We start from the raw sequence: 17,971 nt of genomic DNA, 5'->3' as shown, positions 1-17,971 counted from the left end.
AAACGGCACCGAAGGTAAAATAGGGGAGAAGGTACCCCTGTCTGCCAATTACTATTAACTTTTATGCTTTAAAGCTGAAGCCCTACCTTTCTTTTTTCACACTTGTAGATAGTCCGGTTCTAAAAGTTATTTTCCCTGTATACTACAACTTCCACACAATCATTAGAAACTTTAAAGGGTATAATGGGCCCACCTAATTTTCAGACTGATGGACTACCAGGATTATCTAGTTTATTCCACAAAATATGTGCTGTCCTGCACCGCTATCTTTCAGCTGCTTTCTGTCCTGCCAATCATTTATTTTTAACTGTATATGTATGTTTCCTGAGGTGATCAGCATGTAAATGCAATTCATCTAGAAAGACCTATGTGCTGATGCAATGTGTGAGAGGCAATACTATGAGCTGGAAAATCCCCTGTCCTTGCCTAAATTTACTATTCTCTTGTTATGAGTCATGGTGTTTATTTTACATAGATTTCTGTAAAATTTACACTTAGTGGAGAGAAAAAGCTGTTCAGAATTGCAGGGCAGCATCTTCTTCGCTAACACTGTGCCTGCATGATCAAAGAGACATTGGGCCTAATTTATTAAAGCTCTCCAAAACCAGAAGATAGACTGGCTGCCTGCACACAAGACTGAACAGCATGAGTATGGGAACAAAGCAGGGTGACTGTGCTGAAGTGTAAGGCTACGTATACACGCAATTGTTCTTGCCTGATAATCAGCTCAGGGTCAATATCAGACGATAATCTTACATGAGTACAGCGCTCAACGTCCATCGTCCGAGCGACCATCCTGGCGGATCCACCGGCGATGGATGATGATCGATCCTAATGGAAGTGAAGGGGGAGAGAGCGCAGTGGGGTGCCGCTCTGTTGTTCTCCCCCTCCCCTTTCCATAGAGCAGAATGGTATGTACAGCACTCGTTTATGCATCGTGCAGTCGTTAGCCATTGGAAAGGATCGTGAAAGATCCTTTCCAACGACAATGATTGCACGTGTGTACATAGCATAGTACATTGAGAAGTGCAGAGATCATTCCTGTCTTTTATGTGCCTTGTCTTTTGCCTCTGATTGGTCTTTGATCACAGAGGCTGACAGACAGGCTGAGGACTCCTTGCTTCCAAAAATAGATCTTTTGCAGCCTCTGTAAGACCATTACTAGCCCAAGAAGGGGGATTATACAGTATTGGGTCAATTCAGTTAACCTCCTGGGCGTTTCACTGATGTCTAGATTTCTGTACCAAAAGCGGTACACTGTTTTTTATGAAATTTTTTTTTTAAATTGTAGACCTGTAACTTACAGAAATATGTCCGAACAAGGGTCTAGTAGATATAATGAATATATAAAAAGTTTGAAACACACAATCATGTAAAAAAAAAAATTACTTTAATAATAAAATTAAATAAAAAACACAAAAATCAGCTTAAACAAGAATGCATAAATAAATCAAAAATACTGAAAATGCAATAATTCGGTATACTGTATAGTAATATATTTTTCTAAAACACCTCCCTAGTGTGGTAAATTTTAAAACAAAGTCCAACGTCACATACCTATAGATAAAACCACATAAATATATTTTGTAATATTTTGTACTGGATTGGATACAGGAGTTTGTATTGAATCCAATACAAAATATTTGAATTTCCCGCTACGACCCCCGTCGACTGGCGCATGCACTGACATCATCAGGAATCGCCGAGGGCCGCATACGCGAACGCCAAGTGTTCTAATTATTTCCATACTTTAATGCAAAAAGTGTTACATTTTTTGCATGGAAATTTATTTTAGATTATAGGTTATGTAGATTATAGTGTATATAATGTGATGTAGGTTATAATTCACCGAATTACTCAATAATTACTTATAATTCACCGAACTATTGCTTAGCTCACCGAAATATGTCCAAAATTTATTAAATTTGTATTGTATTGAACTCAATACAGCTTTTTTGTATTGAGTTCAATGCAAAGTGATTTGAATTTCCCGCCCTGCCTCCCGCCCGCACCGGCGCATGCACCGACGTCACCGGGAAACCCCGGAGATCGTCACTGCACACGCCGGGAGAAGACTGAACAGAGAAGACGTCTCCGGAGGAGCTGCGGGGACAGGGTAAGTATTTTTTTTCAGTTGTAATCCGATTGTCATACAATGTTGTATGACAATCGGATTGCACTGTAACGCTTGTTTATACTTTTAGCTACCCCGAACCTGGTTCTGGGTAAACGATTGTAGCAACTTTTCTTACCCAAACCAGGTTTGGGCTAACCACCCAGGTGGTTAAAAAAGGTGAAAGGGACACTAGAGCGAGTTAGGAAGGAGAGAATAAAGGGTACTTTAAACTTCAGCTTTAAAATTCCTCCAGTGTTTATTACCATTAGAAATATTTTTGTGATTATTCTTTCCATTTTTTGTGATTACTAATTATTGATTTCTTCTGACATTTAAATATTTGATTTATTTGCTTTTATTTATTTGCTTTTATTCTAGTACTGCAACAAATAAATAAAATAATATATGTTTTACTTTACTACATAGTTTTCTTGCTGGGCATTTTTTCTTAGTACAGTAAGGTAGCAGGGTAATCCTTCAATTTTTTTTAGACCTGAGGACTGCTGTACTTTAACTGGGTGTTACAGAGAATCTCCTGGTTGTGCTACTTTGCTGAGATAATATTAGATGCATTACATATGCCCTAGTTGTTTTACTCTAGTTTGTTGTGATGAGCAGCTACACATGAATAATGTACAGTAATCCCCAAATGGCCAAAAATATAAATTATAGTTCAGTTTTACAAATGTGCTTTTATTAAATGCATCAGATGCAGTGTTTAGTCTAAGTATAAACTAAATGAATAATTTGACATTTCTTAAAATATAGTTGTTATTGTACATTTAAACCTGTTGTTATGTTAGCTTTGGTTACAATCTATGGTTTATAGGACTCGTTACTATTTGTATTTAGAGTAATCATAAAATTGGTCCAAATATTGCATTGAATTTGATTTGGTTTTGCTAAACATAAAAAATACCAATGTTCGGCCAAAAATTTGGTTTATAAGGTAGGAGATGCCATAAATCCAAATGCGACAATGAGTAGATGTGGAGGAGCTGAGGACTCTAGAGACTTTATTACTCATAGATTTCATATTGCACACAATTATGCCCCAGCCAGACCCTATAAAATTCAGAGGCAAGCTCTGACTGCTATTTTAGATCATTATCCTTTCGATAGGGCTGAGATCAAGCTACCATTATTAGAATTAAAAATGCACCACTACTGCAGATTTCACTTCTCAGGAAACTGCAATTTGTGTTGGGAACAAGTTTGGAGCTGTAGGCACGCAGGATTGTTCTGGACTGTTATTGATCACCTATTCCACCAGTCAGCTTACTGCTGCATTGCTCTGGAGAAAGATAATGCACATTTCTTCTACTGCTTTGTGATTTCGAACTTGTGTTGGGATTGGCAGTGGAATGTTACCATTAGGTCGTTTGGTGTTTGTACATCTCTGAATTGGGAAACTGCCTCCACATTTCGGTGACATGTTTGAAAAAGCGATTTAGGTAATCAAGTATAAATACCCAACAGAGAGATTTAGGGAAGCACTCACTATTTATTATTTTCCCCAACCCCCACTAAAATGAATTAAGTACAGTACATCTGTACACATTGCCTCCTTTCTAGCTCCACACAATGTAGCTTAAACTGTACTTCCTCATGGAGATGCTTGTTGCCTCTTCATTTGGAATGATCTCTACTGTTGCCCTTTAGTGTGAATCCAATAGAGTGGTAACACAAAAGTGATGGACACTGTTTTTAATGTGACCCATGCAAGAAATGCACAACAACAAAAAGGCACTCATATGGCCTAAATTGTCTAGTGCTGAGGGCCCAGATTTGTGTTCATTTTAAACTTCTATCAGTGAACCTGGGTTATACAAAAAATCTGGAATAGATCTGCTCCAGGATTGAAAACTATTGCTAACAAAAAGCAAATGCCTTTAAGAAATCCATTGCAGGTTTGCTGGATCACCTAGGAATCACTGATGAAAGTGTATCCTCTCCAGCCTTGGAGAGCTTTAAAAAACAGGTCCAATGCCTGTGGTTCCCTCTTCTTGTTTTGGACCGATATCCCAGTTCTTCCCCTATGACTTCACTGCCCAACCCTTGAAGCTGGTAACACGCATGGTAATGCCAACAATGTTTCCCTTTCATACTAAACCGAGAAGTACAAATAGCTTATATCTTATCTGTGTGTGCAAATTGCCTCTGTGAATTTGGGATGAAGTCTGCAGCTAAGAGAATCGCCCATAAATGACCCATGTGTTGTTCCTCCATACCTCTGATGATAGATGAAAATGGCCCATTTACACAGGCTAACTGTACAGTACAATGGGAGCAATGTTAGTTTTGGGAACCCTGTTTTCCCTCCCAGGATAATCCAGCTGAATAACTTCATCTTGTTCATCCCTTTGTTTGTCTTTCTAATACTATATTGGTTCATGCCATGCCCTAATGTATGTCACCCTGATCAGAATTCTCATACACCAGGATCCCCTTTTCAGACATGGCCTATGGAGGAATAACTACACACACTGACAAATTCTGCTTTTTCCCTGTTAGCCGTTGTACATAGAAGTCTGGGTGAATCTATCTGGAATAGTCTGATTATTAACAATCTTCTGTACTACTCACTAGCTAAAGGAAGTTCTCAGACAGGAGATGTAATGATCCTGCTATGCAATGGTTTGCAAAATGTTAGTTTTCTTTACCCACACTATAAATGCTTTTTGATAAGGCTGAATGGCTATGGTATAACATTGTGTTAGAACAATTAAACACCTTCATACATTTATGACTGCAGTTGCTACATTGAAACTGTCATTTCAGTAGCACTTTTTTAGTAAGTAACCTATCAAAGAAAATTAATGTGACTACAGAGTGTGCATGTTCCTAAGATCAGAAATTCAAAATGTTTATTTAAATGCAAATATAATTAGTTATGTCACCTAAGTAGTGTTTTATAATATTTCAGTGTAAAATATGGTGTGGTGGTGGGTAACAATGATATGTAAGGGTTGTACTAAGTCATTATCGCTAATATAATTCTCTAAATCCCAGCAGTTACCTTGCAGAGCTACTATAGGGAAATTTCCCATATGTGGACATCATTTGTTACAGGTAATGCAATGTTTAGAGGAGAAGTAAAAACTCTACTAAGTGGCCAGCATAGTCTACTGAAAACTATTTCCACAAATGTCATAAAGTAAAGTATTTATGCTCAGTATCTGCTGTGTTGTCTAATTATGTTGTATGTCTACCGTGACATTGTGTGTGTACCCTTGATGAGTGTGTGTGAATATTCTTTGACACTCCCCGAGGCAGAAGTATATGCATGTGTCTGCCACAACACAGTATACAATCTATTTATAAAGCAGTTAAACATATGCAAGGAACAAAAATGAAGACCCTGTCTATGATAAGAAATATACTGGTTCTGTAATTAGTCAATGTATGAATCAAGTAGACAGAGACAGAGAAAAAATCAGTGGGTTAGAAAAGAATTTAACCTTTATAAGGCTTTATTATTGCTGTTGGAAAGCTGCTGAAGATATGAGTCAATGATGAGTCTGATTTATTAAAGCTCTCCAACACTAGAGAAAATAGACTACCAAGGGTGAACCTGGCAATGGATTCATTTAAAAGCATTTGCCATTACTTGGAAAGTAATTAAAATCCTGGCCCAAATTATTCCAGGGTTCCAGGATCATCCAGGTTCACCCATCATAGTCTATCATTTCCAGCTTTGAAGTGCCTTATTTAATCAGGCCCAGTATATTGCTGAATATGGCTGAGCCCTTCGTGTTTAATGTAAAAAAAAAATCACAACAAGAACACATAAACAGGAAATTGCATCATAACCATGATACAACAAAAGTAAATGTGTAAATATCGAACATAACACTTCCACCTACTGGTAGAGCTTAGAGCTAATCATGTTTATATGAGAAAGATTGTTGCCCTATTATCTGCATTACCAGAATGCTAAGAGATGCTCATGTTTTTCTATCATTATGACTCCAAATGGATTAACAGATATTGATAAAAAACATGCTCTAGCCCTTCGGTACTTTATTCAAAACTAAACAAGAATATGTTCTTCTGATTATGGGGAAACACTGTAAATAACTTTCAGGTCCTAAGGAACTCCTTATATAACTACTATATTCACAGCTCACAGTACATTAGTATGGGGGTGAGTGGGAAGAACATTGCAATACATTGCTGGTCATTGGAATAAATGCTGCTCCTACAGGTAGCCAAAAAGATTATTGGTATCAATAAACTGACCTAAGAGGTTCAAAGTGTTCATTGTTCAAGGGATAAGTTGAACAGTGAGCAGTTTGAACTGAGGAACTATAGGGTTCCATGGAACCCTGGATGAGAAACACTGCAGTTGAGATTTATTTCTAAATCAAGTCTGAAGATATCTGTATGCATAGCCCTGTCATAAAAGTCACTTAGGAGGATCAATTTGTGCAGCCAACTCTGTAACCAATAACATATTATCACATCAAAGCTAAATATTCTGTGTCTAGTATCCCATTTATCCCAAGTAATTTGCTTCAGTTCAGCTGGTATTAATACATTAAAATTTCAGTGTGGGTTTTCAGAAATATAAATCATCTTTATACATCCTACTGTTTGCCTAGTGCAATCTGGATGCATTAGGGTACTTCAGAAACCAGAAAACAGGTTGTATAAAGTTAGTATAAGTACATTAATAGCATTTCTCTTTAGGTGCATATAAAAATAGCTATTTTCATTGTTAGAGCTCAAGGGAAGTGCCTGTGAACTAAATTACATATTGAGAGCCTTGAAAGTGGAAAATGGCTTAGTTAGAACATTGATTGCCATGTTACTCTATTTAAAATGCTTTCATATGCTTTTGATATATGTAAAAGCAAAGAGTAAATATATTATTTAAAAAAAGAAAACTGGAATAAAAATGACCATGATGACTTTACCGTTATAGTCATCCATTAGTATTTTTTACTTAATGAAATATAAATTTTAATGTTTTGCCAGGGGAATTGCTGGGTTTGTAAAAGACTGGGGGCACCCTGAGATAAGATATTGATTGGTGCTCATTGTACTGACAAAACTTGTTTTTAACACTAAGAATAAAAAAGGCCCACAAAAAAAAAAAACACATCTCAATACTGGTTTCAGTAGGACAGTAAAGGTGCGTACACACTTCCAATTTTTATCGTTCAAAACGAACGACGAACGAACGACGAACGATCGATTGGGCAAAAATCGTTCGTAAAAAAAGTAACCAACGACGCCGACGAACGAGGAAAGTCGTTGGAAACGAACAACCGGACCGGTGGATTGGATTGGACGACGATCGTTGAACATCGTTCGTGTGTACGATCGTTCATTGATCGTCCATGGTCTGAGCATGCGTAATGAACGAACGTTCGTTCACTTTCCTGTCGTGCACATAGTTCCTCTATCGCTCAAACGATCGTATCTATTGTGTGTACAATATCTACGAACGATCGTGTCGTTATCTCTATGTGCAGGATCGGTGCTATACGATCGTTCGTAGATATCGTGCAGGATCGTTCGTCGTTGGTTTTCCAACGATAATAATTGGAAGTGTGTACGTAGCTTAAATCACACTGTGTTGCTGAATGACGAGACTTTGTAATGGTATAGGTTAGAATATCTTTCAGAGATACCCAATGTCATCTACAAATTGTAGAATTAAGGGATATTTTTAAGTGAGGGTTTACTGGATAGCAGATTTATTCTCTTCAAGTGCCGGTCTCTAGGACTACAATGAGGAGTTTTTCTTTTACCCAGTGGGAAGTTGCTGACACACTTATACAATCATGGTATCCATTCCTTACACCATTTGAGCTGCATGTCCATGGCTCCCCTCACTGACTTAACTGTAAAGTTGTCACCATTTTGAATATTAAATGAAGTGATATACAAGGTGTTCCTGATGAAGCATAATGTGTAAAACGTGTAAAGGCAACACATGGTTTGTGAAGTAGTTGAATTGTAATATCATGGTCATATTCTTTTAATCATTTTGTAACTGTAAATTAAATTTTTTTATAGCTCAATAAAGGTAAAATCTTTTTATAAATGTGTAATAATTTGAAAGTTCCATCTTATCTTGTCTACTAGTGTAACATTTATAGAGTTGGGACATGGTACATGAAATAAGGACTCAATATTTATATGTTGTAAATTTTCTACACATGTTCTCATTTTCATATATTCCTTTATATATATATATATATATATATATATATATATTTATATTTATTTATTTAGTTTTTTAAGGACAAAAAAATGTATGTTTCTAAGCTTGCCTATATTTTGTATAGTTACATGCAGCAATAGGATGAAGTTTCAGGTTCTTTTTAACATTGTTTTTAGGTACTCCTTAGTTCCTGTTGTAAAAATGTCAACATAGCTTAGTGGCTAGGGCTTAACATTTCATGCACAGGTAAATTACATTAAAGAGTCACACACCCTTCTTCACTTCACGATAACGGAATCAGAGGTTTAAAACAGCCCCATGGGGACAACTACTACTGTTTTTGCAAAACTTGCATTGTACTTAAAATACCGACGTGTTTTAATAAAGCTCTGGAATGGATCTAGTCTAGGATTGAAACATTTGCTAACAAATAGCAAATTTGTTTTAAGAAATCCATTCCAGGTTTGCTGGATCTCTGAGGTTTACTGATCATAGTGTATCTTCTAAAGCCTTGTTGAGCTTTAATAAATCAGGCCCACTGTGTCATGCATTTAACAAAAATTATATTAACATTTAGTTAAAAAAATATGTGTGCTAGACAAGTGTATTCTAATACTGTGCTGTAATCGCGTTGGTTGTAAAACCGTATTAGTCCCTCGATGGTACTGGAATTTTTTCTCAGCACACGCGAGCGGGCCAGGCTATTTCTAAACCCCATACAGAGGAACTCAGACTCCTTTACAGGTCTTGGAGTACTGCTGCGTATCCACAATCCTATTTCATTGAACATGGATGGTTGTATAAATTCTCTCTGTCTCAACATCTATTTGGTTAAATTGGCCTAAACGCTTAATTACCTGAAATTTTATCCAAGTGCCCTCAATTTACTGCCGAATATATTTCATCTACCTCTTTACACTAGTGTCATTATCGTGATTATCATTATCCGTCACCTAAATACGTGCAGTCCCTATGCCATCATACCCCTGAAAAAGCGTGGCAAAACGCTTCGGGTTCACTTTGACTAATACGGTTTGATAACCAAAGTGGTTAGAATACACTTGTCTAGCACACATATCCCAGTCTTGTGACTACAACCAGACTGGGTATATTATAAGCAATGTATGTATTTTAATTATGTATGAATCTAAAGTGTATCAATATATCATTACAATTCAAACTATTCTCTTTCAGCCTGAACCTCTTTCTTTCATCTCTCTATCCATTTGTATCTTTGAATAATGGAGGTAGCTCTGCACAAAATTAAGAGGGGAAAAATGTTTATATCATTTCTTTAGGAACAATATGTGTAAATGTAAAAAAAAACTTTATGGGTTTGAGAAAGTGGAATTATCGATTTTGTCATTAGTTAAATGTTACACAGAGCGATGTAAATGTAATGTAGGGAGATTTAAGCACATAACGTATAGAGTACACATGGAGTATTCCTATTGAGTTGATATTGCAAATATATAGACACCTGCTACTAAGGGATTATTATATCTATGTATTTGCAAATTTGGAAACTTAGTGGTATAGGCATGTTCTGAACAATAAATATTTAACTGTAAATATAATTTCTACAACTTCCTTGATTCCCCATAGTATTCAGAAACTGTTAAACCAAATCTATATGCTGAACTACTATAGGAAAAAACATGATAAAATAAGAAAAATAGGAAAATGAAAAGGTAAAATTAAAACCACACTCACAGTGTTCACTTCTAGTAGAAATAATCAAAGTTGGTAGAAATTGCGGAATTGCAGAAGCCTTTTCTTTTGTTTCCACATGTGTGTTTTAATCATGAACACCTGACCTTCCATTCTCCTCTATATGAAAGAGGAAGGCTTGTGGAGCTTGTAATATGCATCCCATCTGTCTGTTCTTATTCTATAGAAATACATGCAGACTTATTTACATGACACTGATGTAACCTAGAACAATGAAATAGCATGCTCAATAATACCAGGCAGAACATGAATTGCAAATAGTAAAGGATATTTTTAGTTTTCCATAAACTGCATTAAAGCTGAACTCCAAGCAGAAATAAAAAGAGCGCCAATTCATGTTGTTATGCTTACATTTAGCAATATTAAATCTATTTTTACATGCTATAGGTGTACAAATGGATCTGTTTTGGCATTCTAAAATGAATTTGATCATAGTAAAGATTTGTTGTGCTGTAGGGAACATCAAGAAATGTTGGTGTCCCACCAATGACAACATCCATTAAAATATCTAGTTCTGGAGGCATTCAAGAAAAAGGTAGGGGTGATACCAACTGTATTTAGGATGCGTAAGTTTAGGTGTGTGTTTCCAGTAAGCATGAAACATAGATATTACCAATATTAGGCAGAATATTACCAACAATAGGCATATAATATTGACATGCAGATAATCTCACTAATGGGAAAATTTTATGAACAACAACCAGGATGGAAATGTCAACCAGGATGTTACCAGTGCAACAGAAGGTACCCCTGCCCACTCTTCTGGATGAAGGAATCAGTCAGAATGAATCGAGGTGTATTAGCAATGACAGAGGAGTGATAGGTATAATAGAGGGGTCAGCCAAAAGGTAGGAGGTCACAGCCAGGATGGAGGAGGTAACACTGTAGATGCAGTATATCACTGCTCAGATGGGGCAGCTAATCAGCATGGAGAGATCACCCAGAATGGAGTCAGGATATTGGGGCTAGCCATGATGGGGGTTTCAAAGCTAAGATGAAAAAATTACCCATGATGGAGGTGGTCACAGCCAGAATGGAGGCAGGTACAGCAAGGACTAAAAGGTCACTTATGATAGGGAGGTCAGCCAGGATGAATAGATCAGCCATGGAAATTTATATCAAAATAGGACTATTGGGATGATAATGATGGTGTTTTAAAACTTTTATTTTACATTACATTATATATTTTATTAGTATTAATTCCAGTAATAATTTCACTACTGAGAATCAATGATTATCAACTGCAGAAATGTGTCAGAAATCTTTCATTCTTTCTTAAACATACAACCAATCTTCTACCAACTCTCCAAGGACTCACTCCTGACAAAAAATATTGGTTAAGCAGACCTGTAATCATCTGTCACTGCTGACGTGCTAGTTGTGATGCTCCCATGGGCATCCTAGCCCACCCCCAATAAAATAATAATGATCTATAATCAACACCCAAATACAACAGATTACCTGGATAAAACTGTAACAAGTATACCAGATAAGACCATCTCAAAGTAGATTTTACATAAGGGGATTTGTCAATAAATTTAAAAAAATTGGCAGGGGGCCAAATAAAATATAACCTGGGTTATGTTCCCATTGACTACACCAAATCTATTTCTCAGAGAATGTTGGGGACAGTACAATGTTCATGGGCTTTGAAAATGTGAGCCATATTATTTTCTTTGATTTGCCCATAGCTATTCTCTATTCCCATCAGGGATTTTCTTCTAAATAATATCCTTTTAACATTCACTATTTTGTGGATACTTTATGTAATATAAACAGGAGAATCGATTTAGTACTCAAGTAGAACCTTTTGTTTTGATTAAAACTAAATCTTACAAATGCAATTTATGTGCACTAACTCAAGTGAAAAATAAGCAATAATTGCACAAGTTGCTTCATGCATTTTAAATTAAATCTGGAAAGAAATAAAAAGTTTACAGTTCACAAAATAATTATTTAAATTTTAATTAGGATGGATTTGATTCTTTACTCTTAACGGTTGTAGACTCCTGGCATAGAGACAGATGTCATTGCGCAGCTAGTATCATAACCATAAAACCTTGCTTATTTACCTTAGATTTTTTTTTATTACACTGTATATATACCCAAAAATATGTTATATATATAAAACCAAAAACATGTTTTTTTAGTATGAGATATAATGAGAAGAGATTAGAACTCTGGTGGAAAAACACCTTCACTTAGTGTCGGGTATGTGTTCTCATTATTACAGAAAGTGAAAAAACTCTCCAACAGCAACACAGAATTATTTTATTATTTTTTAATGTAAGGTAAAGGGAAATGTTAGAACCACTATCAACTTTTATTGTTGTTTATCTCTCTGTTGCAGATTTTCCTGCACTTCTTGCCTGCTGAAAGGTTGTTGCAAGAACAGGATGTGAAAAGAATTTTCTGTAATGGAGCCCCAGATGTAATTAAAATCTGGTGTTTTCCTTTCCCCATTCTGAACTTTTCCACATCAAAAGCTATATTGTTTACACAGTACAAATAAACCTTCCTTATAACTATAGGTAATTCTTTTAAATGAATATTTTCAAAAGTTATATGATAACAGGTAGGAATTGTCACACTTATCTCTTCCTCGCTAAAGCACAGGCATCTCTCTCCTGCCTATGTGGGCAGTTCTGATTCTGGGCGTGCCTCTGATTCCAAGCTTTATCACTTTAGTTCAATCCGCTGGCCAATCTGAAAATAGCCTCTTATTCGTCCCTGGCTATTTAGCTAGCTCACACACTGCACTCTGTGTTCATGCAACGTGTCTCCATTGTGCTGACCCCCTAGTTCTGTTGAGCTAGTTCCCTGTTCACCTGGTGTTTAATTCAGTGTTTTGTCAGTCCAGCTCCTGCGTTAACCCCTAGTTGTCCAGTCTGTTGGTTCCCTGCCAACTTCCCTGTGCTGTTCCAGTCCAGTCTGTTCCTGTCTGTCTGTGGATATCCCTGATTCACCTGTGCCTCCTGTTGCTTCCAGTGTCACCTGTGTTCCCTGTGCCCACAATGGCCCATGTCACTGGTGTCTGTCTCCTAGATTCCTGGCAATTGACCCCTGGCGTGTGACCTGACCTCTCCTGCTTGCTGCCTGCCTTGACTGCGGCCTTCCTCGACTATCCTTCTGCTTTGTGATTTGGTACCAGGGTTTGGTGTGCCCAAGGACCGTAATGTGGCAGTAACCAGCGGCGCAACATCCTCACCATCAGAAGCTCTGGAGAAGACCTGGTTACTGTTTAGACTCTGCGCCTTGGCCCTTCTCAGGGCTCACACCACCTCGGTGCAAGCCATAGGGCCCCCTAGTGGTCCTGTCTCTCTGTGCATGACAGGAACCAGGATTAAACCCTACAGAAAGTGAGTTTAATTTCCAGGTCTCCAAGCCTCCAGAAGTTACCTGTGCCTCATATATATATATATATATATATATATATAATGTATTATAGCTATTGCTTCTGAAATTCTCTTTTTATTTTGTAATTTTGTAATGGAGGATACCATGGCTTTATACCTTTTTTTGTATGTGACAGGAATGTGTCATTAGTAAACTGCAAACCAACTGTTAAATTAGTACATTTAACTAAAGAAACCTTCTTACACCATTTCTAGAAGCTGCTCACATTTTTGCTCTCCCTTACGACTCATTAGTTTAATTTGATTCCTACAGTTTATTCACATTTACTCAGTACTAGTCTTGTCATAACCCTGACAGGTATCCAAGAACTCAGCAGTCCTGCCTCTACTTTTAGCACAAAGCTGCATTATTTGGCACCTTCGGACTGTACCTTATCCAGTGATTTTGCATGGTTCTATGCCCAGCCATGCTCTGTCTGCCCTCCAATAAACAGCTTATACTTACCTAATATGGATGGCAAGTTATTCAAAATACATTTACCATATGCAACTAACGTGTGCCAGGCCAGGCATTGGAGCAAGTAAATTATTCACTACTTTATAAAAAAAAAGACACTGCTTGATTGTTTTGGAAACTCTTGGCCCCATTATCATATCTAGTTAAAATAGCCAGCCAATAGTAATTCTTCAAGGCTTGTATATTAGTTTTATATGCTGTATCACTTAAGAAACACGTTCTTTGGACTGATATGTTTCCTAAAACTAGGTTATTTAATGGCATTCATATGGCATAGCATTTAATGAGGATATAAAGGTTTCAGATGAATGACGTTTTACCTGATGTTTTATATTCTTTTACTATTATTATACTTTCCAATTTTATAAACAAACATTAAAATACATTAGAGTACAGACATAACTAGATTTATAAGGAAGTATGATTTTTTTTAAAGAGAGCACAGAAGAAGCTGTTTCCTTTCAGATTGTTTCCTTCTCTCTGATTAAAACTGTACAAAATGTGCCAACACAGAGCGGACTGGTGTAGAAAGGAGGAAGAGTCTAGGGACCTCAAGATTTGTTTGTATCTGAACTGCTCCATAGAAGTATGTGTGAAAGAAAAAGCAGCTCAAGGCAGGTTAATCCTAAAAATGAAAAAAGGAAATTTATATTAGTTCTGAGCACAATAAATAAATATAAACAAACTCATACAAAAAAATGTTTCAAAATGTATTTCTCCCTTGGAGATGTGGAAAACATCACAGAGGCTCCACATGATTAAAGGAATCTCAATTTGAAGTGACTAAATCACAATTACAAACACAGCTGCAAAATCATTCCTATTATACTGATTGCCAAATAGCAGCTTGTGTAATTTATAAAGTGTATAAATTTGTACTTTTATGGTGAAAGCAGAATGAGGAAACTAATAAAGCTTTCTTGTATTGTTTACTCTTCTATCCACCACCTATGGGTTTAAATGGCAACCAGTGATTTTACCATAATCAAGATAGAAAACATATGATATAAAATTGGACATGCCAGTCTCACTGTTCCTGAGGAAGCATACTCTGTGAAATGCGTTAAATATTAAGGAGACTAAAATGCACATTATGCATGTCCAGCATTTATGATAAGTACTATGTGTTTCTAGCAATTTAACTAAAATATGCTTTTATTTAATATTAATAAGTATTCCCATTGATTTATGGTGCTGTGAAAGCCCATAGAGTATGTCACAGATCCCTGCAGGACCAAGGAATCTGAGTCCTCTTCTGCTTCACTCACCTTGCAATCCCATGATGCAAGGAACAACTCTACTCAGGAATCCCATTCACAGGCTTTTTTACTGATCCAGATCATGTGACTCTATATCAGCTGCCCCTTTAACTCAGAGAACTGGAGTTTTCAGAAAAACGCACTCCACCTACTGGTGGAGAGGTGAACACCATCTGAGCCGCCTCTTCCCCAGTACTTCCCCTGGTGGTGCCTGCAGGTCACAGGGTCTCCAGTCATCACATGATGTTCCCTATATAAGGAAGTGACTGGCATTAGGAATGTGCCTGAACAAGGAGTTTCTTTGGCTCTGTTCCCAGGCTCCAGTTCCTATCTGTGTTTCCTACTGCTGTTTCTCCTGTGTACAGACTCGGGCTTGCCCTCGATTGCTCCTGTTTGCCGCTTGGTTTGACCTCTGGCTTGTCTGACCATGCTTCTGTCTCACATTCCTGCACCATGGTTGCTTCTATCTGTCAGCAACCACCAGCATCTGTGTGCACAGGAAGTGCAACCTGGCTACTGCCCGCAGCGTAAAATCCTCACCTCTGGAGGCTCTGACAAAAACCAGGAAGTTGCTTAGACTCTGCGCCCCATGCACGTCTTTGCCAACTAGGCTAGTGACACAGAGGATCCACCATTCAGATCTGCAGCACTTTGATAGAATATGGTCAATGTAATCATTTTCACAGATTTCAGGGAGAGACCCAAGCTGACTGAACAGTCATAGATCATACAAAAATGTGTTGGAAGGGTGGTAGGTGGGCAGAATATATCTCTAAACAGTTCACCTCATAAAGAAAAATTTGATTCAGGCTCTGATAATGGGGGTCTAGACAAGCATGACAAATAAGGCTTGGAAATACCCTAGGGTGAATCTGATGATAAATTTGCAGTCTGAATTTATAGCCCACATTAGGGGTTTGGAGACTATCATTATAAAACCGTAAGGAAAAGTAAAAAAGGGATCTGCATCTGTCTTTATTTCCCTTAGATCCCATTAGAGATGCCATTGGCCATACCAATTTTACCTCATTTAATTTTAAGCCTGACAATGTATACCACCATCATCAAATTTGTGGCTGAAGTTACTAATACTAGTTTTACTAGTTGCTTTTTTGAAATTGATCCTTTCTTCACAGTTTCTATAAGTACCATTACCTGAACCTGAACTTGCTGTGTTAACTAACCACAGCCTGGATAGCTTAGAATACATATAAATAATGTAATTGCCAACCTTTTGCAAAAGAAGGCTACTGTATATACTTGAATATAAACCAATTCAAACTAATGTAAACGTAGGTCCCTACTTTTCCTGAAAAACAGAAGCTATACACTGACCCATATAAATCTAGTGAACCAAGTATCACAGTCACTACTAACATTCAAAACAGTAATAAAAAAAGTGCCAATAAAGTTATCACAAAAAAATATATGATAAGGGGGCTGGGGTGACAGTGACAAGTTGGAGAGACAGGTAACAGTGATTCATAAGGGTTACCTATTCCCTGTAATCTAGAAATAAACACACAACACAGACAAATTAAAACTTTATTATTTATTTGTTATTTTTCTAACTAATATTTATTTTTACAGGGTCCAGTGACATCCAAATAGGACATCCCACAATGACTGATCAAGTGTTGGCTGGCGTAAACTTCAAACCAACCCAGTTCCTGTCATTGTATAGAAGCAATCCTGCAAGAGGTTAACTGTCAACTGTCTTTGGCTGCCCTTTTGTGTGGATGGCTGAATGAATGTAAGTAAGGATCATCTGAACTTCATCATAATGGCTAACATTTACTCAGCAAATCACAAAAGGTCAGCCAAGGACAGCTGTCCTCACCTAACAAATCTTACAGGATTGGTTTTGCATAATACCAGGAGCCCAGCTGAGCTCCAATAATTGCACAGCTGGTGGTCCAGGTCCAGGCACTGGATAATGATAGCTGTCAACCTAATGGACTGGCAGTATTACTATATCTGCAAAATCGCAAGTATAGTAATGTCAGATGGGAACTAGATTGGTGGCCTTCTGAGGTCCGATCTAAACAGCTGGCACCAGTAGCAATTGTTGGGCAGGAGATTGATGCCCAAAAATAACTCAAAGTTCCAGCAGAGCTCTCTCCTGTCTTGCTAGAGCTTTGAGTTAATTGTTGGGCTGGAGATCATTCTGCCTGATAAGTGTTGCTGGTGCCAGCTTTAGAAAAAGCCCCTTCAGGTGTTTCTTCAAATTCGAGAACAGATAATAGTTCCGAAGATGCCAGGTCAGGTGAGTAGGGGGGATGGTGGACCAATTGGAAAACCAGGGTGTTCAATTTGGCAGCCACAACGTTGGACATGTGTGCAGGTGCATTGTCCTGCAAAAAAAGGATCACTTTGGTCAACTTTCCACGGTGTTTCGTCTTAATTGCCTCCTTCAACTAGTCCAGGAGGTTAGCATATTACTGTCCGGTGATACTAGAGCCCTGAGGTAGGTAGTCCACCAACAGAATACCGTCTTTGTCCCAGAAAACAGGCGCCATGACTTTTTTGGGCAATTCTTGGGTTCGGAACTTCTTTGGCCCGCTGTGGCGCCATTCCTTTGACTGTTCCATCAAAGATGTGGAGCCAGGTTTCATCCTCAGTCACTAACCTAGCCAAAAAGTCCTGTGCAGCTTCAAAATGGGCCAAAATGGCTTTGGATGCTTCGACTCGTTCCTTCATCTGATCACTGTTCAAACATTTCGGCACCCACTTCGCTGAAAGCTTGCGCATGTCTAGGATAGTGGTGATAACAAACCCAACACGCTACCGTGAGATGTCAAGTATCTGGGCTATCTG

The sequence above is a fragment of the Pyxicephalus adspersus genome, chromosome 2, assembly GCF_032062135.1.
Source record: "Pyxicephalus adspersus chromosome 2, UCB_Pads_2.0, whole genome shotgun sequence".
Lineage (NCBI taxonomy): Eukaryota > Metazoa > Chordata > Amphibia > Anura > Pyxicephalidae > Pyxicephalus > Pyxicephalus adspersus.
The sequence above is the reverse complement of the archived record's forward strand: the minus strand, read 5'-3'. Positions refer to the sequence as shown.